Source organism: Labrus bergylta, chromosome 2 (genome assembly GCF_963930695.1).
Source record: "Labrus bergylta chromosome 2, fLabBer1.1, whole genome shotgun sequence".
Classification (NCBI taxonomy): Eukaryota; Metazoa; Chordata; class Actinopteri; order Labriformes; family Labridae; genus Labrus; species Labrus bergylta.
Genome location: NC_089196.1, coordinates 30,877,304 through 30,890,467, shown reverse-complemented (window position 1 = coordinate 30,890,467; position 13,164 = coordinate 30,877,304).

The following is a 13,164-nucleotide window of genomic DNA, read 5'->3' as shown; positions in this document are numbered from 1 at the left end:
TGTTTGTTTTTATTGTATCAATATTTCAGCACTTATTTTCTTGCTGTGAAATTTCAGATATTTGTTTGAATCTTATACACTTGTACGATGGAGGATTAGGGCCTCGTTAAAAAAAAAAAAAACTTGTTCTCATAAATTTACAAGTTTAATCTTGAAATTAAAATGTCATGTAAAAACCACTAACTGTAAAAAAAAAAAATAATAATAACATATCACACATGAAGTTCGGGAGCCGTTGGCACTGTTGAGAGAGATCTGGGAGGGGAGCAAGGGGAGGGTGGGATCTGTTAACATTGTATTCTATGTCATCCAGATGAGAGAGTGGCTGGAGAAAATGGGTGACCTGGCCCAATCGCACCAGCAGCAACAGAAGTCCTGGTACAACAAGTCAGCCAGGCAGAGATCCTTCCACCCAGGACAGAAAGTGCTGGTGCTCCTACCTAGTGATGACAACAAACTGTTGGCTAAATGGCAAAACTGTTCCAAATCCTAAAGAAACTTGGGCCAACGACATACCAGGATAAACACCAGGGCACTCACGCTCCAGTAGGGTACTTCACATAACTGACTTTGTGGCTTATTTTGAGTCATTTTAATCAGATACAGCCATAAATGAATTAAAAAAATAAAAGTGACGTGCGGTAGAGTCCACGTCCGCACATCCAAGAACATGACAGCTACTTCATGGTTTTACTTTGAGTCATGTTATTCAGATACAGCCAGAAAACTCCAGATTTCTCTCTAATAAAGGCTGTCAGTGTTGTTTACCCGCGTGCTTGTGCTCGTGCATGAACTGTACCGTGCCGAAGCAAACCTCCCTGAAGCGTGCCATGGCCAAGAAAGTGTACAGTGGTCACACTGGTCAAACGAACCAGACTTTAGGGGTGAAGCATGCTTAGGCACGGTATGGATTGCCAGTGTGACCGCGCCCTTAGTAACCTTTCAGACGGCCAAAGTCTTCAGGTTATCTGTATCTGTAAGTCAGAAGTTTTCCAGGAGAATCCTGTTTCTGTGAGAATATTAAGTTACAGGATCCCTGAGGGCCTGTCGGCCTCACTGAGGAGGGAGGTTGACCTGATGCTGTCCATAATCATCGAGTGGTGTAACCCAGTTGTGCTCGTACCAAAGAAGGATGGAAGCATAAGGATCTGCATTGATTTCAGGTACCTGAAACACATGTCTTAGTTTGATTCCTGTCCAACACCAAGAATTGATGAACTGTATGAAAGACTAGGAAAGCCTTCAGGACACCATGGGTCCCTTTCCAGTTCACAGTTATGCCATTTGGGTTGCACGGCGCTCCAGCAACTTTCCAGAGACTCGTGGACCAGGTACTTTGTGATTTCTCTGGTTTTGCTGCAGCATATCTGGATGACAATGTCATTTGTTTTGGCCTCTCTTCACTGGCTTTCAATTCGTTAAAGAATTGATTTTAAGGTTGCATTGTTTGTTTTTAAAGCACCCTCTTATATTACTGATCTCCTCAGCCCCTACACAGCGGCCAGGCCCCTCAGATCCTCTGACATGGGCCTCCTAGATGTACCTCACTCTCGCTATTAACTCCGAGGTGACCGAGCCTTTGTGGTCAAGGCCCCTCGCTTGTGGAACAGCCTTCCTCCCTCAGTCAGGTCTGCCCCCTCTGTGGAATCTTATAAGTCCCGCCTCAAAACACACTTTTACACGTTGGCTTTTGAGTCCTAGTTAGGTTGCTTGTACTTCTTTCCAATGTACATGAAACAGGGTGCTTCGGGAGAAATCTCCAGCCAGAGATCTCCCACGCCCCCCGGTCTCAGGGGTGTGTGAGAGACAGGATAATAACTGAACAGACTTATTTGTATTTTTGATCCAGGCTGTAAACATTAATTTATGCTGTAAAAACAGCTTTTTGATGAAGTGACCTGAATCTGAGTTTTGTGTGTTTTTCTGCCTTTTATTGTAGTAAATGTTAATCTGCTCACTACCGCCTCCTCTGACTGATGTTACAGAGTTTGTGGAGGTTTGTACATGAAACGTGTTCACTGGCTCTAAACATTTGGACTCCATGTTAAAGTCACTGAGTGTTTAAATTCAAACGTAAACAAGGAGCTGAGTGTAGAATCGGAACCAGTAGAACGCTCCTCTGTTGTCTGTGAGCTCATAAGGGCTCAACAAAACATTCAGCACACTGAAGTTCCACCTGATCAGTCCCCTGCTAACCCTTGAAGAGGTAAGTCACTTTTTCTCCTGCTGAAAGAAAAACTTTTTAATCCACCTTTTTCTGCTCACTCAAACTGTGTAATGATGAAGGAAGACTTTTAATCTCCCTGAACGTTGATCTTTCAGATAAATGACTTTTTTCATCGGTTAAATTCTAAATATTTTGAGTGTAAGATGTGAAGTGATCTTAGTTTAGTGTGAGCAGCTTGAAATCTGTCAAATGTTCGTTGTTTGTTGTCTGAACTTTGTGTTTACTGAAGTTTGTTGTGTTTTCGTCGTGTGTGAAATCAGCTGATCAGAAGAAATACGTTTTCTCATCTCGTTTCTTAAAAAGTTTCTTTAAAACAAAATGTTGGAAACAGAGATTCATGTTGTGTTGTAGTCAAGACCAAACTAACAGAGACCAAGACATACCAAGACTGAGTCAAGACCAAGACAAGACCAAGACATTTAGGGATCGAGACCAAGACCAAGGCAGGACTAGACCAGGTCAAGACCAAGACATTTAGGGATCGAGACCAAGTTGAGACCAAGACCAAGGCAGGACTAGACCAGGTCAAGACCAAGACATTTAGGGATCGAGACCGAGACAAGATCAATACCAAGGCAGGACTAGACAAGGTCAAGACCAAGTCAAGACCAATGCAGGACCAGACCGAGACAAGACCAAGACATTTAGGGATCAAGACCAAGTCGAGACCAAGACCAAGGCAGGACTAGACCGAGACAAGACCAAGACATTTAGGGATGGAGAGACTGACAAGACCAAGACCAAGGCAGGACTAGACCAAGACAAGACCAAGACATTTAGGAATGGAGAGATGAACAAGACCAAGACCAAGGCAGGACAAGACCAAGGGGTGACACTTTGTGATGTTGTGAAATGTTGAGCCGCTGCAGCTGAACGTCTGGGGTCTTATGAACCCGTGAGGGTTGGGCACTCTGTGTGTGTGACACGTAAATAAATACAATCAATCAATTACAACCAGAATGTTTTTCAAGAGTTCAAAAGTAAAGTCAGTGAAAGTGTGTGTTCAAAACTCGCTGATTCTCTGAGAAATGACCACCGTGTGTGTGTTTGTTTTTCTGTGTCTGCAGTTTATCGACATCGGCAAGCCTTTAGAAAGTATGTTCCTGAAGTTATTTCGATGCAAGACCACGGTCTACGCTCTGTCTCCTGGAGATCTGGACTCTTCCAGGCCCTGGAAGAAGTCCAGAGGAAGGGGTGAGAGACCTTCCTCTCCAGGAGACATCGAGCCGCCCACCATCATGAAAGGGACCAAACGGAAGAGTGAGAGACCTCCGTTTCGGTACAACATCCACCCTTTCATGATCTGTGAAGACTCCGAGCGGAGGGGTGAGAGCCCTCCGTCTCGTCGAGTAAAGCCTTCTACCACCATCAAGAAGCCCAAAGGACAAAGGAGTGAGAGCCCTTTGTCCTGCGGAGATATCACCATCATCATCCCATCCAGGAAGGACCAGGCAGGAGGGAGTGAGAGACCCTCCTGCCCTGGAGACACCATCGTCCCATCCTGGAAGGACCAGGCAGGAGGGAGTGAGAGACCCTCCTGCCCTGGAGACACCATCGTCCCATTCAGGAAGGACCAGGCAAGAGGGAGTGAGAGACCCTCCTGCCCTGGAGACAGCATCAGCCTTTCAGAGACAGAGGAGGACGAGAGAGAGGTGGAGAGGAGAATAAATGTCCAGCTCCTCGTAGATAAATATTTCAGGAGGAGTAAGGACAGGAAGAGACTCAGCAGTGAGCCCAAAGAAACTCCTGAGCAAAAGAAGGAGGAGAAAAAGCGCTGCATGCAGGAGAAGAAGGAGGAGAAAGAACGAGTTAAAAGAGAGAAGGAGGAGAGAGAGAGACAGGAGAAGAAGGAGAAAGAGCGCTGCATGCAGGAGAAGAAGGAGGAGAAAGAACGAGTTAAGAGAGAGAAGGAGGAGAGAGAGAGACAGGAGAAGGAGGAGAAAGAGCGCTGCATGCAGGAGAAGAAGGAGGAGAAAGAACGAGTGAAAAGAGAGAAGGAGGAGAGAGAGAGACAGGAGAAAGAGGATAAAAAGCGCTGCATGCAAGAGAAGAAGGAGGAGAAAGAACAAGTTAAAAGAGAGAAGGAGGAGAGAGAGAGACAGGATAAGGAGGAGAAAGAGCGCTGCCTGCAGGAGAAGAAGGAGGAGAAAGAACGAGTTAAAAGAGAGAAGGAGGAGAGAGAGAGACAGGAGAAGGAGGAGAAAGAGCGCTGCATGCAGGAGAAGAAGGAGGAGAAAGAACGAGTTAAAAGAGAGAAGGAGGAGAGAGAGAGACAGGAGAAGAAGGAGAAAGAGCGCTTCATGCAGGAGAAGAAGGAGGAGAAAGAACGAGTTAAAAGAGAGAAGGAGGAGAGAGAGAGACAGGAGAAAGAGCGAGTTAAAAGAGCGAAGGAGGAGAGAGAGAGACAGGAGAAGGAGGAGAAAGAGCGCTGCATGCAGGAGAAGAAGGAGGAGAAAGAACAAGTTAAAAGAGAGAAGGAGGAGAGAGAGAGACAGGAGAAGGAGGAGAAAGAGCGCTGCATGCAGGAGAAGAAGGAGGAGAAAGAACGAGTTAAAAGAGAGAAGGAGGAGAGAGAGAGACAGGAGAAGGAGGAGAAAGAGCGCTGCATGCAGGAGAAGAAGGAGGAGAAAGAACGAGTTAAAAGAGAGAAGGAGGAGAGAGAGAGACAGGAGAAGGAGGAGAAAGAACGAGTTAAAAAGGAGGAGAAGGAGGAGAAAGAACGAGTTAAAAAGGAGAAGAAGGAGAGAGAGAGACAGGAGAAGGAGGAGAAAGAACGAGTTAAAAAGGAGAAGAAGGAGAGAGAGAGACAGGAGAAGAAGGAGAGAGAGCGCTGCATGCAGGTGAATGGAGGCTGGATTAGAATAATATGGAGGATCTACATCAGATTGAGGAGAAGATCGACCCGCGTGCAGCCGGCTAACGTGCTAAAGAAGAAGGAGGAGAAAGAACGAGTGAAAAGAGAGAAGGAGGAGAGAGAGAGACAGGAGAAGGAGGAGAAAGAACGAGTTAAAAGACAGAAGAAGGAGGAGAAAGAACGAGTTAAAAGAGAGAAGGAGGAGAGAGAGAGACAGGAGAAGGAGGAGAAAGAACGAGTTAAAAAGGAGAAGAAGGAGAGAGAGAGACAGGAGAAGGAGGAGAAAGAACGAGTTAAAAGACAGAAGAAGGAGAGAGAGAGACAGGAGAAGGAGGAGAAAGAACGAGTTAAAAAGGAGAAGAAGGAGAGAGAGAGACAGGAGAAGGAGGAGAAAGAACGAGTTAAAAAGGAGAAGAAGGAGAGAGAGAGACAGGAGAAGGAGGAGAAAGAACAAGTTAAAAAGGAGAAGAAGGAGAGAGAGAGACAGGAGAAGAAGGAGAGAGAGCGCTGCATGCAGGTGAATGGCTGGATTAGAATAATATGGAGGATCTACATCAGATTGAGGAGAAGATCGACCCACATGCAGCCGGCTAACGTGCTAAAGACCCTCAAGCTGGTTTAGAAAGAGAGAGAGAGAGAGGGAGAGAGAGAGAGTGAGGGAGAGAGAGAGAGTGAGGGAGAGAGAGAGAGGGAGAGAGAGAGAGTCAGCAACCACCTATTACAACAAATGTAGAAAAAAAACTGATTGATCCGAAAGTTCACATGATTCAGTTTAAAGTTTCATGAAGAAAAAAAAATGGAAAAAGCATCTCAGAAAGAAAATAAGAAAAAAATAGAAAAAAGAAAATAGAAAAAGTAAAACCAGATCTTAACAAAACAGGTCTTAACTAACCGGGTCTTAACTAACCGGGTCTTAACTAACCTGGTCTTAACTAACCTGGTCTTAACTAACCGGGTTTAACTAACCGGGTCTTAACTAACCGGGTCTTAACTAACCTGGTCTTAACTAACCGGGTCTTAACTAACCTGGTCTTAACTAACCTGGTCTTAACTAACCGGGTCTTAACTAACCTGGTCTTATTTAACCTGGTCTTAACTAACCTGGTCTTAACTAACCGGGTCTTAACTAACCGGGTCTTATCTAACCTGGTCTTATCTAACCGGGTCTTAACTAACCGGGTCTTAACTAACCTGGTCTTATTTAACCTGGTCTTAACTAACCTGGTCTTAACTAACCGGGTCTTAACTAACCTGGTCTTATCTAACCTGGTCTTAACTAACCGGGTCTTAACTAACCGGGTCTTAACTAACCTGGTCTTATTTAACCTGGTCTTAACTAACCTGGTCTTAACTAACCGGGTCTTAACTAACCTGGTCTTATTTAACCTGGTCTTAACTAACCGGGTCTTAACTAACCGGGTCTTAACTAACCTGGTCTTAACTAACCTGGTCTTAACTAACCGGGTCTTAACTAACCTGGTCTTAACTAACCGGGTCTTAACTAACCGGGTCTTAACTACCCGGATCTTGACTTAGCCTGCCTTCACCTCAGACCTAAAGTGACCTCAGTCCAAACCCTGACCCCTGACTGAGTTCAGGGGAAGTGAAACGTGAGCTCTGATGGTGACCGTTTGATCCAGAACACGTTTGATTATTTCAGAGTGTAAATAAAAGTCCACGAGATCCAAACATCTGAAACGACCTGCTGACACCACAGCTGCTGTCGGCTCCGGCTCTTAAAGACCTGTGAGTGTTCAGACAGGCGGCGGTGAACGGTGCAGCAGTCTGTTGTCGTAGGAACTATTTCACAGATTATGGAGCTATAAATAAAGTGACTCAGACCGACATGAGGGCTGAACGGAGCAGTCGCCGCCCCGCGGGGGAATCTGTGAGGGGGTCTCATGTTTGCATTTCAGTTCTTCATCCTCGTTACAGTCCAGGTCTAAATCCAGCACACAAGGCGTTGCTTATATCACTCATAGAGTCCTATGAGAACACAAGACGCCTTAATGTGTGTGTGAGACAGGGAACATTTAGAAACCAGTAAACCAGTTCAGGAGCCTGGAGAGAGAAAGTGAGGCACTGGGGCAGAATCCAGAGTCCTGTAAGTATCGATCGTGCACCCATCAGGTCGGGCTGGTTCAGACTCTCCCTAAAGCTGCACTGCTGGTGCTATTTGATGAATATCACACCTGAGAAAGAGGCGAGTATGGCAGACTGGATAGCCTATGACGGGTAAGCTCCCCCCTGCTGAACCTGGGGACGACCTAAGACAGGCACAGCCACGAGTACTCGACCTGGGCGCCGCTGTGAGCAGGCACAGCGAGCAGCAGCATCCGGCGTGTTCTGAAACAAGAACAGCTGATGTGTCAATAATCAAAAAAAAAAAAAAAAAAAAAAAAAAACCTCTACAAAGAGGGAACGATGGGTGGTACAGGTTTATTGATACCTGGGACGGAGAGAGAAACCCCATCACTGCTCTCTGATAGTCTCTCTTCAGGCTCTGCTGCCCCCTGGTGGTGGGATGTTTAAACACGCTGATAATAAGTGTGTGGCAGTAGTCAATGAAAATTTAGAAACTGGTCGTAAACCAGTTCATGAGCCTGAAGAGAGAAAGTCAGACACTTGGGCAGAATCCAGAATCCTGTAAGTACTGGTGAGTATGGCAGACTGGATAGCCTATGATAAGATCACCCCTGCTGAACCTGGGGACGACCTAAGACAGGCACAGTCACGAATACTCGACCTGGACGCCGCTGTGAGCAGGCACAGCGAGCAGGCACAGCGAGCAGCAGCATCCGTCCTGTTCTGAAACAAGAACAGCTGATGTGTCAATCATCATACTTTTAAAAAAAAAAACCTCTGCAAAGAGGGAACGATGACGTTAGAGAGGGATGTAGTTTGTGCTTTGACCTCGTGTGGTGCATGTTTATTGATACCTGGGACTGAGAGAGAAACCCCAACACTGCTCTCTGATACTCTCTCTTCAGGCTCTGCTGCCCCCTGGTGGTGGGATGTTTAAACATGCTGATAATGAGACAACCTGAGACTGAACAGCATGACGTTTATATGAGAATTATAGTTACAGCTCGAACACTTAGAAGATATTTAAAGGATGAAGAGTGTCTGTAATGTGAACGTCTGACACACAGATTCAAGGTGACGGGGTCGACCTGCGAGCTCAGTCTGAAACGACTCTGATCACAACTCCAACTTCATTATCATAGTCACTTCTACGACTGCTGGTATAGATGCAAATATAAAGACAGCTCTGGAAAACAGACCAAAGGAAGACTCAGTGCTTTAATAAAAATAAAAAAATAAACTGAAAAATGACCCACAAGTTTAAAACTGTGAGGAGTCAAAGAAACACTGATCACCTCTCAGCTGTGATATAAAGACGCTTAAAGCTGATAATCTGTCATGTGTGATGTGTATGAACACACGTCTCCACACTGCAGCAGCAGGTGATGAGCACTGACACGTTTCACCATCTCCCTCTGTAAGGGTTAGGGCTTTGGTTGAGTTTCAGTCTGAGGTAAAGAAGGAATAAATATAAAAATAAAAATACACATCGGCAGGTTTGATAAAGGACACATTAAGGGTTAAAAAACTGTGGACTGGCTCCAGTCACCGACTTTAAAGTCTCCGTCCAGTCCTGATTGATGTGACATGAAAGAAAGAGAAAATAAGATAAAGAAGTAAAGAGTATTTTTCTGCTCTGAACTCAAACAGCTGAGTTCCTCTCTTCTCCTGATCGAGGTTTAGTTCAGTTCAAGTGATAAAGATCCTAAAACAACACCTGGTGACGGTTAAATGAAGGTTAAATAAAGGTCATGGTGAGGGTTAAAAGAAGTCTGAGCTGACCGGAGATGAAATGTAACTTCATTCACTCCGTCCCTCCCCCCTCGACTCCCCCCTCAGAGGGCGTGAAGCCGCTTTAACGTGGTCACACTGCAGGTCAGCTGTGAGTGAACGAGTGTGACTCAGGTGAGGACGGCCCTCTGCTCACCACACTGTGCCTCCTCGCAGACAGGACACCTTTTAATATCTGCAGAGAGAAAACAAAGAGCTGCACAGTGAAAGCATCAGAGATGACAGCAGAAGAAAGATGCTGCTTGTTAAAAACAAACGTGAGGTGGTTGCTGCTCCTCTCTCTCTCAAAAACAAACTCTGGTAAAGATGACTCTCTGCTCTCAGAAACGATAAACGACGACACTGAAGATAAAGTAACTGTTTCCTGTGAGTTGCCTGAGTTTGTTGCAGCCTTTGGTTGCTTCCTCTGGTAGCTGGTTGTCAGTTGTCACTCATGACGCCTCACCTCTGCTCCTTCAAATGTCTCCTGAGTCCTCCTGCTCCTCCTCCTCTCCACCATTCAAAGATCTCCTCCACCGCCTTCCTGGTGTCTGCAGTCTGTTACAAACCTGGACAGAAACCTGCTTCACTCCTCAGACCTCCTCAGTAAAGCCCCGCCTCTTCCTCCTCAGTCACCTGACAGGTCATGAAAACACGTGTTTGTCCTCCTCAGACTCCTCCTGCATCATAAGTTCCACCTCCTCCTTTTACTCCATGTCTCCTCTGCACCTGAAAAACCTCCAATCAAACCTCCACATTATCTCTCCATCCTAAACCCACTTATTAAGTCAAGTCTGACTCTGGAACAACAGAAGTTGCAGTCTTCTTTGTCTGCTCCTTCACGTGTCAGTATTTCTCCTCTTCTGTTAAAAAACCTGCACAAAGTCCGACCATCTCTTCCTCAACATGTGACCGTTTCAAGTAGCTGATCACGGTCTCCTCAAACTCCTCCTGCACCAAACCCTCCACCTCTGCAGACACAGCCGTTCTCTCTGAAACCTGCAACAACACTCCTCCTCAGCTAGCCTAGCTGGCTTTGGTTTAAAGTCCTCAGTCCACCTTGTGAGATTTGTTTAAGAAGCTCAAACTGTGGCTCCCTCCTGCTCCTCAGAGAACTCCTCAGTGCTCCTCAGTCCATCACCATGCTGTCAACTCACTCCTGATGGTTTCCTATTCAGCACAACATCAGTGAGCTCTGACACAAAGGTGGACAGTCCTCCCATGAGTCCTCCAGCTTCAGTTTGTCTTTTTGTTCCTCATCAGTCAGTAGTTCTTCTTTAAGGCTGCACAGAGAAAAGCTCGTCCTCGTCTTTCTCTGACTACAACCTCTCTGAGATGACGTTAGCTCCTCCTGAAATCTTCTTCTTACATCCAACCTGCAGTCCTTCTGCTCTGCTGAAACATGACTGCTGATCGTCCTCCTCCTCTGCTGAGAGCTGCTTTTTAAAAGTCTGCCGGCCTCCTGCTCCTCAGTCGTCTAAATGTCTGTCGCCTCCTAAAATCTGTTTCGACCACAGAACAGCTGAGCTCTATTTCATCTGCTGACACGCTGATCCTCTCTGGTTTGGTTTCAAGCAAGAAACAAAGTTTAAACAAGATAACGCACCAAAACAAAGCTGCATGTGTCTGCTTCACCTGCGCCTCGTCTGCTCCAAAAGAAGTCTATAAGAAAATGGGCCATGGCGTGATGTGACAGTTTGATGCTGATCTTCTGCTGAGAACAATCGTAGAAAAAGTCCTGCCTCTTGCTCCTCACATCCCTGAAAGCTTCCTGATCCCAGGACTGCCTGAAGAGTTTCAGCTCCTCCACCTGTAAGTCGATTTAGACCTAACATGATCTCACAAAACTTAAACTAGTTGTTGAAGCTGCTTTCCTGTTGTTGTCTCCCTCCTCACTGTCTGAATGTTGAAATCTTCTCTGAGAAAAAGTGACAAGTTGCTCTAATGGCCTCAGAGATCACATCCAAAGCTAAAAAAACCAAAACAATCTGCTGTGTTTAAAGCCAGCTGATAATTCCTAAAGTGTGTGAAGCTGCAGTCCTTCCTGATGCACACACTAAGAACTCTGCTCCAGTTGAAAAGTCCTGAAAACTCTAAAAGTCTTTATCAAATTTCAGATGTTACCATGGTGATGATCAAGGTCATCGTCAGAGACAAGCAGACGTCCAGCAGGAGGAGAACAAGAGAGAGATGAAGCTGCAGTCACCTCTTCTAACACTTCCTCCTGCAGCTGAGAGAGAATCCGTCCTCAGGGAGAAAGCTCTTGTTTGCACGATGCAAAAAATAATCAATGAATAAAAACAACAGTTTGATTGCACAGTTGAGTATTTTTGTTCTTAATGTAGCTCCTCATGTTGAACTGTCAGAGTGAAGCTTCTCTGGACGCTGTCAGTGACTCAAACACCAAACTTCACTGAGTATTTCTACATCTTTATTTCTAACATGTGAAACCAGAAACAGGTTCTCTTATTCTGCTCGGGGGGAAAAGAAAGAAGAGTGAGAGGGGAGGAGCTCACTGACATTATCACCAGTTACACGCTAGAAGGTGAAAAACAAACAGGCTTTGTACCAAAGTGTTTCACAGCGAGCATAAACAGAAGAAGATCTGATGATCAGTCATCAAAGCTGGAAGAGTTTTATTTCAGATTTCATGGAAGTGAAAGAGTCCACACATGTAACATTCTGACACAGAAAAGTAAAGACGTATATTCAGAAGTTAATACATCTTCCATGCACGATAAAAACATTTGAAAGAGTTTTTTTTTTAAATCTCATTGAACATTTAAATGATTGAAAACATGGTGATGACTCTTGGCGTCAGTGTGTGAGAAGTCCAGGAGGCGAGTTGATCGGGCTCTACTACCTGAGTCGGACTGAGTCGTCCCCACAACCACCGCCGTCCTAATTCATGAACGGCCTGTTCCGACCTCCACCTCAGCGGAGAGGAAGTGTGGACACAGGAAGATGACGACAAAGAAACAAAGAAGAAGAAGAGAGGAGACACAAGAGGAGACTGTGTCCTCCAACACAACAGGCTTAGCATGAAACAAGTGTACAAGAGTACCCTTTGAGCACAACTCCGCAAGAGTCAAAGATCTAAAAGATATCAGTATGTGCAAGTAAGTGTAACCTACACACACTTTCAGCACTGATGCTTTCAGTACAACTCTATGCTCATGCCTCGATTAAGATCGGCACATTATCTTATTTTTATTTTTCATGTTAATAAGGGCTGAACAATATTCCTAAAATAGAAAATGTTCAGTAACATGTATGTTGTTGTTTTTTTAAATCTACAGCTTTTACTATTTTCCACATATTTTTGTAAACTATGAAAAAAAACGTATGAAAAGTTTTTGCAAACAAGCGGACTGTTGTTTAACCATTTAATGACCTGAGCTAAATGCAGAAATCTTTTCCAAAAACATGAACCATGTTACAGGCTTGATTCTGAGAAAAAAAAAAAAAAGTAGAACAAAGAAATCACAGGATATTATGACTGCACGTGAGCAGCTGGATCAGCAAGCAGTACATTCCTGTATGTGTCATAGTTTGGGACAATGTGAGCTTTCACCATGCTGTCCTGATACGCGAGTGGTTCACCAACAACCAGCGCTTCATCAAGGTTTTCCTTCCACCCTACAGCCCCTTCCTGAATCCAATAGAGGAGTTTTTCTACATTATTAGTATTATACTACATTATATTATATAACTACACTCTGCATTACTGTGGTACAACACTGCCTATCTTCTCTGCTGTTTACATTACTTGCTGCTATTGATCATGCCAAGTCACTTTAATCATCACTTGTCACTTTATCTTGTCATTCTCTGCAAATACTGTTTCAATTCTCAATTCCCCCTAGTTAACTTCATCATTCATTTTGTTCTTGTATATACCCCCTGTTTTTATTTTTATTTATCTTATCTATTCTGTTTAATGTGTATTTGAGCTTTCTTGTCTGTGCTGCTGTAACGCCCGAATTTCAATCAATCAATAAAGTACTATCCTATCCCATCCTATCCTTTTTCTCTGCATGGCAGTGGAAGGTCGCGCCGACAGCCATAGCCAGGGAACATTTATTGGAGGCAATGGAACAGGCCTGTGATGATATCACTGTGGAGTCTTGTCGAGGCTGGGTTCGGCACACCAGAGGGTTCTTCCACCGTTGTCTGGCAAGGGAAAATATTGCCTGTAATGTGGATGAAGTCCTCTGGCCGGACCCCG